At 57.4% G+C, this 10,234-nt stretch overlaps 1 long non-coding RNA gene across 1 annotated transcript; it reads right to left on the bottom strand.

Moving 5' to 3' along the window:
* Positions 1-3,133: 3,133 nt before the first annotated feature.
* Positions 3,134-10,092, bottom strand: LOC116784658. Its single transcript, XR_004356192.1, has 3 exons — positions 9,571-10,092; positions 8,014-8,121; positions 3,134-3,466 (listed from the first exon to the last, which is right to left on the bottom strand). It is a non-coding gene; the product is annotated as an uncharacterized LOC116784658 (long non-coding RNA).
* Positions 10,093-10,234: the final 142 nt, after the last annotated feature.

Genomic DNA, 10,234 nt, shown 5'->3' with positions numbered 1-10,234 from the left:
AGCTTTGGAGTATCCCCAGGGAGGGAGAGTCCAGAAGCTCCCTGGGCAGCCTGTTCTGTTCTCCCATTGTTGGACTGGTCACTGCTCACCCCATGGTCCTGCACACAGGACGGGGTGAGGGAGCGAGGCACAGGCTCGGAGCAGGAACAGCAGGAGCAGGAACAGCAGGAGCAGGAGAACCGGCTGTGCTGAGCTCGGAGCTGGGCAGGTCCCCCCAGCCGTGTCCCGTCGGTGCAGCCGGGGGAGGGAATCCTCCTGCACTCACCTCTGCTCTGGCACGGGGTGTCTTCTCCCCATCCCCTCTAACATTGTCCTGCCTCAAGCTCTCAATCATTGCCCTCTGGCCCCACCTTCCCCTCTCCACCTGCCTCCCATAGCACCTTCTGCCCCTCCAAAACGTTCGTCCCTTCTCCCCCCTCCCAGCGCCTGGCTCAGAATCCAGCTGGGAGCTGTAGGTGCTCCCGGGACAGAGCTCCCTCCCTCCTGAGCTCAGCCTGGGGAGGAGGGTGCAGGGGAAGGTGTTTGAGGAGTGAGATGGGTCCCTTCCACAGCGTGGGGTGGGTCTGTGTGCACAGGGACCTCAGCAGCCAGGGGTGTCCGTGGGCATCCCCCACAGCAAGCTGGCCCCATAAAACCATCCCCATCCCTGCAAGTGTCCCAGGCCAGGTTGGACAGGGCTGGGAGCAACCTGGGCTAGTGGGAGGTGTCCCTGCCCGGGGTAGAGGGTGGCACTGGGTGAGCTTTAAGGTCCCTTCCCACCCAAACCAGTCTGGGATTCCATGATCCCCTAGAACACGGTGGATGGGAGAGGTGGAGCTCTTTGTTTAGTTTCCAGGAAAGCGTCTGGGAGTCGGGGTCGGGAAGCACAACCTCAGAACGGGGAGAAGCTGGGGGGGGGGGGAGGCTGTGGGAATAGATTTTCCTCCTTTCCTTGTTTTCCACTGGCCCCAGTTCACCTTGGGCGGATCAGCAGCTCGTGGAGCCCCGAGGGGTTGAACCAGTGACCGTCTCTGTGGCTCGGGTGTGGGACACAGCGCTGACGGTGCCCTCGCCCCCGGGCCAGGGAGCACCGCGGGCAGGGGGGGTGTGTGTGTGTGTGTCCTCTGGGCGTCAGGGCGAGGGACAGGCCCCGCTCCAGCTCCAGCAGGACTGTGCTCACGGTGGGATCCACGCGGGAGCCCCTCCAGCAGAGCACGAGACGGGCGCGGGAGCTCCCAGAGCAGGGGACGGGATGAGCCCTTTCCAACATCCAAGTGCCGCTGGTACCCCGGGGTCCGCTCGTCCCGCGGGGTCCGGGAGCCTCCCGAGCGCTCCCCCCGGCCCTGCCGAGCCCCCCCGGCCAGCAGAGCCCGCGGAGGGGCCGAGCAGGTTCCCCGCGCCCCGGGCCGTGTTCGTGGCGTCCGTCGGTGTCCGTGTGTGTCCCACCGAGTGTGTGCCGGGTGTGGGGTGTTCCCGGGGTCTGGGACCGTCAGTGTGAGGGGCTGCACGGGGAGAAACCCCCGGGGGGACGGGGCTGGGCTGGGGCTTCCTTCTGTTGTTGTTGAACTGTTCCTTTGGGTTCCAGGTTTGGAGGTTTTTCCGCGCGGGGGTGGGTGCGGGTCTGTTCCGGGTTCGTGGACAAGGTGAGGGCCTCGATTAGGACCAAATTTTCGTGCCTGTTGCTCTGGTGATTTATTTAGAAATCAAAAGTTCACTGTCTGGTGGCCCATCCTTGTCACTATACATAGGAATATACAGGACATATTATAAATATATATATATTATACATACTGTATGGAGAGAGGTGCCCGTCCCCCCGCTCCGGCCGGGACGGACCCTCCTCCCTGTGCTGTAACGTAGCTTCGACCCCGCGCTGGGAGCGCCCCGGGAGCGCCCGCGCCCTCCAACACGGCACCGACACAATAAAGGAATGAGCATCATGGCCAGGGCGTGCACGGCCTCCTTCATCCCAGCGCCGGACACCGGAGCCACCGGAGCCACCACGGCACCGCCCGGCACCGCCCGGCACCCCCTGCCCTGCTCGGGGGGGGTTTGGGATCATCCTCGGGGGGAGGAGTTGGGATGAGGGCACGGACACCGGGCTGCCGGGATTCCTCCACCTGCTTCTGGCTCGTGAGGTGGAGGGTTTGTCCTAAACCAATTCCAGCTCGGTGATGAGGGCGCCGGGAACGGCCCCGGCACAGCCCGGTTTGTCACACGGACACAGCCTGGGGGGTGGTACGGGGGGGGTGGCACAGGGGGGGTTGGCACGGGGGGAATGGCAAAGGGGGGGTGGCACAGGGGGAATGGCAAAGGGGGGGTTGGCACAGGGGGAACGGCACAGGGGGGGTTGGCACAGGGGGGGTTGGCACAGGGGGGGTTGGCACAGGGGGGTTGGCACAGGGGGAATGGCAAAGGGGGAATGGCAAAGGGGAGGTTGGCACAGGGTGGTTGGCACAGGGGGTTTGGCACAGGGGGAATGGCAAAGGGGAGGTTGGCACAGGGGGGTTGGCACAGGGGGGTTGGCACAGGGGGTTTGGCACAGGGGGAATGGCAAAGGGGAGGTTGGCACAGGGTGGTTGGCACAGGGGGTTTGGCACAGGGGGAATGGCAAAGGGGGGGTTGCACAGGGGGGTTGGCACAGGGGGGTTTGGCACAGGGGGACTCGCCAGGGGCCCTGCCCGGATCACAGTGTGAGGAGAACAGTTCTTGCAGAGGAAGGAGGGAAGAGCCTGGGGGTAGGAAATGGGATTGAACAGGGACAGTGAGAGCCCACGAAGAGAGTGAGGAAGGGTGGACACCAGTGAATCCAGGCTGCTGGTGGAACAGGAGTTTGGGTGGCCTCGCTGTCTCAGGAGCGGCCCTTTGGGGTGGGGAAGAGCCTGGTCGTATCCCAAGGGCTGCTGCGTTTTTCCCTTGCCACTGGAAATGGGGGAATTCCCATGGCTCGGGCATTAAAGCAGCTCTAACAAAAAAACCACTGCAAGGGCACGGAATTGGTTTGGGGGAAGGGACCTTAAAGCCCATCCAGTGCCACCCCTGCCATGGGCAGGGACACCTCCCACCAGCCCAGGTCGCTCCAAGCCCCATCCAACCTGGCCTTGGACACTTCCAGGGATCCAGGGGCAGCCACAGCTTCTCTGGGCAGCCTGTGCCAGGGCCTCCCTGCCCTCCCAGGGAAGGATTCCTTCCCAATATCCCCTCTCTCCCTGCCCTCTGGCAGCTGAACTCCCAGCTCCTCTGTTGTCCCTGGCAGAGGGATTTCAGAGCCCTGTGGAGGTGGCCCTTGGGGACAGGGGTGAGTGGTGGCCTTGGCAGTGCTGGGGGAACAGTTGGACTTGGTGCCCTCCGAGGGTTTTTCCAGCCCAACCGCCCCCGTGTCTCTGTGATTCCAAGCACACAGAGATTTGTTTTGCCCCAGTCCTCCTGGGAAAGGTCAGCTGTGATCAGCTGAGTAACAACAAACGCCAGTGACAGGGGGCTGAGGCTGAAATAAGAAAATGGAATATTAAAGGTCTCTCACAGACGCTGGATGTTCCCAAATCAGCCAGGGCGGATTTAACTCACACAAAGGGAATTTGGTGAAGCAACCCTGGATCTGCCATGAGGTGTTTTGGGATCTTGTAGAGAAGAGGCCGAGTGTCTGAACAGGAACAGGACAAACACAAGGAATATCCTTAAAATGGGGAAAGGGGGACTCAGGGGGTTCTGTGCTCAGTTTAACCTCAGCTCCTGAAAGGATCGAGTGGATCAATAAAATCTGTAAGTCCTGATGGGAACACAGAGAAGGGAACGGCCAGCACGGGCTGGTCCAAAGCAAATCCCACCAAACACAGCAGGAAACAGTGAGATGGGAATTTGGGATGGCTGTGGTGAGGCCCAGGGACAGCACAGCTCACCCAGGAGCCATACAGGGCTGTGTCCAGGGGAGAGCAGATGGCACTGACCCAGCCAAGGACAGGTAGTGACGCCGGAGGGCAAAGGACAAACCCTGAGCATCCCTCCCAGTCCTGCTTTCCGTGAGTCTGGGATTGGAAATTCCTGCAGGGCTCCAGGCTGGGTGCCCGGGAGGACAGCGGGACCCTGGGCAGAGCTGGGAGAGCTGGAGAGGGGTGGGATAGGGGAGGGAGAAGGGGGGGTTTGGTTTAACTGCACCCCCACACCCAGGGCAGGCTGTGAGCACGAGGTCCCTGAGGGACACTGGGAATAAAAGGGGGACAGTGACAGAGCAGAGCTTGGGGGACAGTGACAGAGCAGAGCTTGGGGGACAGTGACAGGGTAGAGATTGGGGGACAGTGACAGGGCAGAGCTCAGGGGGACAGTGACAGGGCAGAGCTTGGGGGGACAGTGACAGGGCAGAGATTGGGGGGACAGTGACAGGGCAGAGCTTGGGGGGACAGTGACAGGGCAGAGCTTGGGGGACAGTGACAGAGCAGAGCTTGGGGGGACAGTGACAGAGCAGAGCTCAGGGGGACAGTGACAGGGCAGAGCTTGGGGGGACAGTGACAGAGCAGAGCTCAGGGGGACAGTGACAGGGCAGAGATTGGGGGGACAGTGACAGAGCAGAGCTTGGGGGACAGTGACAGAGCAGAGCTTGGGGGGACAGTGACAGGGCAGAGATTGGGGGGACAGTGACAGGGCAGAGATTGGGGGACAGTGACAGAGCAGAGCTCAGAGCCCACTGGGTTAATGGCTGAGGGGATCCTCTGCCTTTGTGTCCCCCCATCCCTCAGAGCCCAGGGCAGGAGTGCCTGCATGGCCCCAGGAGTGCCTGGATGGCCCTAGGAGTGCCTGGATGCCCCCAGGAGTGCCTGGATGGCCCTAGGAGTGCCTGGATGGCCCCAGGAATGCTTGGATGGCCCCAGGAGTGCCTGGATGGCCCCAGGAGTGCCTGGATGCCCCCAGGAGTGCCTGGATGGCCCCAGGAATGCTTGGATGGCCCTAGGAGTGCCTGGATGCCCCCAGGAGTGCCTGCATGGCCTCAGGAGTGCCTGGATGCCCCCAGGAATGCTTGGATGGCCCCAGGAGTGCCTGCATGGCCTCTGCTCCTGCAGCCATGAATATTGATGGCCCAGGTTCATGAAATTTGCAAGGCAGCAAATCCCCAGGGGGGTCTGGGCCTGTGGACGTGTTTGCTCCTTCTTTGGCTTCTCACAAATGGAACCTCTGCTGTGGTTCCACTGATGGGAACATCCCCTGGATGCAGCAGCCAGGGGGGTTCTCATCTCAGATCCAAAGTTTCCCTGGGAGAACCACCCCCTGCAGGCCCGTGGGATTGCACAGAACCCCACTGTTTCTATGAGAATACTGAGGTTACAGAAATATGGTTTGAAGGGTTATGTCCCATCTACTGACAGCTCAAAAAAGATTATAATTTTCAATTGAACCTTAGAAAATTTAGGGTAAATTCACTGTAAGAACTTTGGTTTCTTTCTTACTACAATTCATAGGGCTTTTTCCCTCATAAACCTAAAATTTATGCTTGAGGTCCTGGCACAGGTTGCCCAGAGAAGCTGTGGCTGCCCCTGGATCCCTGGAAGTGTCCAAGGCCAGGAGGGATGAGCCCTGGTTTAGGTGGATCTCAGGACAAGGTTCCTCTCCCAGAGGGTGGTTGGCACTGCCCAGGCTCCCCAGGGAATGGGCACAGCCCCAAGGCTGCCAGAGCTCAGGGAGGGTTTGGACAACACCCTGAGGGACAGGGGGGATTGTTGGGGTGTCTGTGCAGGGCCAAGGGTTGGATGGATGATCCCTGTGGGTCCCTTCCAGCTCAGGATATTCCCTGGCTCTACTGATTCCATGGCTAAAGCAGCAGTAAAGCTTTTTATCATCCTTGTGGAGTGTTTGGGGATTTATTTGTTATAAAAAGCTATAGAAGAGCCGAACATTCTCACTCCTGGGTGGAGTGTAAGTATTTCAGCACCAAGGGAAGCACAGCCACGGGAATTCCCTGTGTGCAGCTCCCGAGGCAGAGGCTCTGTGGGAAGCCTTTGGTGCAGAGAGGGTTTGGGGGCTTATTTTGTGGTTTTTTTTTGCTGTTCCCTGACACTCTGATGACACCCTGTGGGCTTCCCCCTCTACTACTGTAGCTTTGCCTCCCCGGTGCTTCTTCTACTCCTTTCCCTCCATTTTCCTCTGGTGATTTTTCCTTCGGGCTGTACTTCAGCCTTTAATGAGGAGGAGTCACGTCACTGCTGTGGCTGCCCCTGGATCCCTGCAAGTGTCCAAGGCCGGGCTGGACGGGGCTTGGAGCAACCTGGGCTGGTGGAAGGTGTCCCTGCCCATGGCAGGGGTGGCACTGGGTGGGATTTGAGGTCACTTCCCACCCAAACCATTCCATGATTTGATGATTCCATGCCAAGGACAGTCAATACTCTGCCAAGGTGAGATTCAGACTAAACCTCGGATGAACAGGATGAAAACTCTGGGATGAATTTTATCAGTAATATTTGGATGAATTTTATCAGTAGTATCTGGATGAATTTTATCAGTAATATTTGGATGAATTTTATCAGTAATATTTGGATGAGTTTTATCAGTAATATCTGGATGAATTTTATCAGTAGTATTTGGATGAATTTTATCAGTAGTATTTGGATGAATTTTATCAGTAGTATTTTCCCAAATGGCAGCAGCAGCAGCAGAGTCACCCCAGAGATCTGGTCGCCCTCCAGCTCGTCAGCAGGGCCAGACCAGCCAGTCTGGTTTGGGGAGGAGGAGGAGGCAGTGGATAGTCAGTCACCTCTGCAGGAATATCAGCCTTGTAAGTGTGGGAAAGAGAGGGAATGTTCCTCCCAGGTACAGCTCCCAGAGCTTTCACCAGGGGCTGGGGAACATCTCGGAGTGCTCCAGGCCCCCCTTTAAAATGTTGGGTGGAATGAACTGAATGGAGGCCTCCAGGATGGATGTTTCTCAGGAAATCACAGACTCACAGAACCAAGGAATGGTTTGGGCGGGAGGGACCTTAAAATCCATCCCATCCCAACCCCTGCCATGGGCAGGGACACCTCCCACCAGCCCAGGTTGCTCCAAGCCCTGTCCAACCTGGCCTGGGACACTCCCAGGGATCCAGGGGCAGCCACAGCTTCTCTGGGAATTCAATCCCAGCCCCTCCCCACCCTCCCAGCCAGGAATTCCCTCCTCATATCTGAATTGTTTATTATCTGATTAACATGTTAGGTGTCCACTGGAATGATTTCTGCTCGGAAGAGCCCGTGGCACCCTGCTGGGAGCTGTCAGGAGATGGAGCTCAACCAGGGGTGATGAGCAGAGCTGGGCAGCCACAAGCTCCCTCTGCAGTGGTGATTCCAGCCCATCCCAGACCCCAGGGATTAGTCACACTGTTCCCTGGGAAGAGCAGTCCATTGATTTCCTCTTCCCCCGTGGAATCCAGCACTGGAGGCTGCCCTTCCTCCCCCTGTGCACAGCGAGGGTGGGCAGGAAAACTGCAGCTCCTGCAGACAGGTCCTGAAATCCAGAAATCCAGCTGTAGGGAATGACCCCTCTGCTGGAATGTCCCGTCTGGTGCTCAGTGCATCACTTCCCAGGGAAGGGGAAACAGAGGCTGCGTCCTTCTGTGGAAACAGAGCAGAGTGATCTCGCTGTTATCATGGCTGAGATCTGTGCAGGAGAGGAAGGTCAGACCCTGTCCCAGAGTGATCTCACTGTTATCATGGCTGAGATCTGTGCAGGAGAGGAAGGTCAGACCCTGTCCCAGAGTGATCTCACTGTTATCATGGCTGAGATCTCCTGTGCAGGAGAGGAAGGTCAGACCCTGTCCCAGAGTGATCTCACTGTTATCATGGCTGAGATCTGTGCAGGAGAGGAAGGCCAGACCCTGTCCCAGAGTGATCTCACTGTTATCATGGCTGAGATCTCCTGTGCAGGAGAGGAAGGCCAGACCCTGTCCCAGAGTGATCTCGCTGTTATCATGGCTGAGATCTGTGCAGGAGAGAAAGGTCAGACCCTGTCCCAGAGTGATTCACCTCGTGTGACCGGTGAGATCACCAGCCTGGGGCTCCTGGGAATGACTCACACCTGAGTGTTGGAATGACATCCCACTGTCACCTGGATCCTGGCGGGCTCTGAAGTCACTCTGCTCCACATCTTGCTCTGGACGTGCCCTCAGCAGAGGGTTGTGATGCTCTGGAGGAACATGGGGGTAATAAATGACAATGAGACGATGGTGCTGAAGTTGTGCAGATCAGGTAAAATCTCCCACGAGAGACTTCCTTCTCAGGAAGAGATTCTTTAAGAAGGAATCCTTCTCTGGGAGGGTGGGGAGGCCCTGGCACAGGTTGCCCAGAGAAGCTGTGGCTGCCCCTGGATCCCTGGAAGTGTCCAAGGCCAGGTTGGACGGGGCTTGGAGCAACCTGGGCTGGTGGGAGGTGTCCCTGCCCATGGCAGGGGGTGGCACTGGGTGAGCTTTAAGGTCCCTCTCCACCCAAACCAGTCTGTTATTCTATGATTTTCACAATACTCCCTCAATCCTCTCTAAACTCATCGTTTCTGTAGCTCTCAGTGTGGCAGGCAGTGCAATGGCTGCAGCAGAAACTGCAGCTCCTTAGGGATATTTGGAGTGAGTGGCTCAGGCACCAGCTGCTCTCGGGGTCGTGCTCTCTGATCTAATTTTATCTCTCGGAGCTCTGTGGCAGGAAGTGAAGCACAGCTCGTTGTGAGGGGATCAGTCCATCCCTGATGGTAAAGGGAAGGGCTGACCTTATTGGAGCTGCACCAGCACCATCCCAGTAGGAAAAAACCAGGAGCAAGGTTGTTAAAGTTTGCTTTAAGCTTGAATAATTCGTATTTGTTAAACAGGAGTTAATGCTAAAGCAGAATGGGTAATGACAGAGTGAGAATGACAGACTAGTTTGGCTGGGAAGGAACCTTAAATCTTATCCAGTGCCACCCCCTGCCATGGGCAGGGGCACCTTCCACCAGCCCAGGTTGCTCCAAGCCCTGTCCAACCTGGCCTTGGACACTTCCAGGGATCCAGGGGCAGCCACAGCTTCTCTGGGCAACCTGGGCCAGGGCCTCCCCACCCTCCCAGCCAACAATTCCTTCCCAGTATCCCATCTAATTCCTTCCTAGTATCCCATCTAATTCCTCCCCAGTATCCCATCTAATTACTTCCTAGTATCCTATCCAATTCCTTTCTAGTATCCCATCCAATTCCTTTCTAGTATCCCATCCAATTCCTTTCTAGTATCCCATCTAATTCCTTCCCAGTATCCCCTCTAATTCCTCCCCAGTATCCCATCTAATTCTTCCCCAGTATCCCCTCTAATTCCTCCCCAGTATCCCATCTAACCCTGCCCTCTGGCAGGGGCTTGGTGGTCTGGGGGAAACTGAGGCAGGGGCCGTGCAGGGGTTGATGTAAGGGGGGAATCGGCCGGCACAGGGCACTGGGGGACAGTGGAGGTTTTAGGACTAAACTAGAAACAGAGTCTGGTTTATAAAGGAGACGTTGCTTGTTCTGTGCGGGGCGTAAGGTGGAGGTTTCCACAAACGAAGCGCCCCAAGGAGTAAAAAAAATCACATTTACACAGTAGTATTTTCATCAGCTCACCTGTGCCATATATAGCTGCCGCCTACCTGATGCACATTTATTTAGCCGGTGCAATCAATCTTATGCAATCCTTGTTTCTGTGCCAGCACGGATTCACTCGGGGGGCTCTGGGGGTCGTTTGGGGAGGTGCCCCCTGTTCAGTTTTAGGCAAAGTCCCTCACAGGATTCCTTGGCAAGCAAGATGTGACCCACTGCCCCGGGGCCCAGCTTCTGAACAGCACTTAAACCCACATTTACATCCTGCGGCCCAGCCAGCTGACAGGAGACACAGCCGGTGACAACTGTGCCATAACAGCCCAGGTGGCCCTTTGTGCCAGGTCCCTCCTTCGAGGCCATGGCACCTCTTTCACTGATAGGCCAAGACCCTGTTTCACAACCCCTTCTCTCATTCTCTGTGACTCTCTGGGCGAATTATTTACAATTTCTGAGCCTTGAGATGTTGGCATTGGTGTCACCAGGAAGGTGGTGGGCACCAGGTGGCTGTGAAGGGCAGTTACAGCTCTGAGGGGGCAGTTGTGGCTCTGAGGGCCAGTTATGGCTCTGAGGGAGCAGTTGTGGCTCTGAGGGGCAATTATGGCTCTGAGGGGCAATTATGGCTCCGAGGGGCAATTATGGCTCCGAGGGGCAATTATGGCTCTGAGAGGCAGTTATAGCTGTGGCTCTGAGGGGACAGTTATGGCTGTGGCTGTG

Source organism: Chiroxiphia lanceolata, chromosome 3 (assembly GCF_009829145.1).
Source record: "Chiroxiphia lanceolata isolate bChiLan1 chromosome 3, bChiLan1.pri, whole genome shotgun sequence".
NCBI classification, from domain to species: domain Eukaryota; kingdom Metazoa; phylum Chordata; class Aves; order Passeriformes; family Pipridae; genus Chiroxiphia; species Chiroxiphia lanceolata.
The sequence above is the reverse complement of the archived record's forward strand: the minus strand, read 5'-3'. Positions and strand labels throughout refer to the sequence as shown.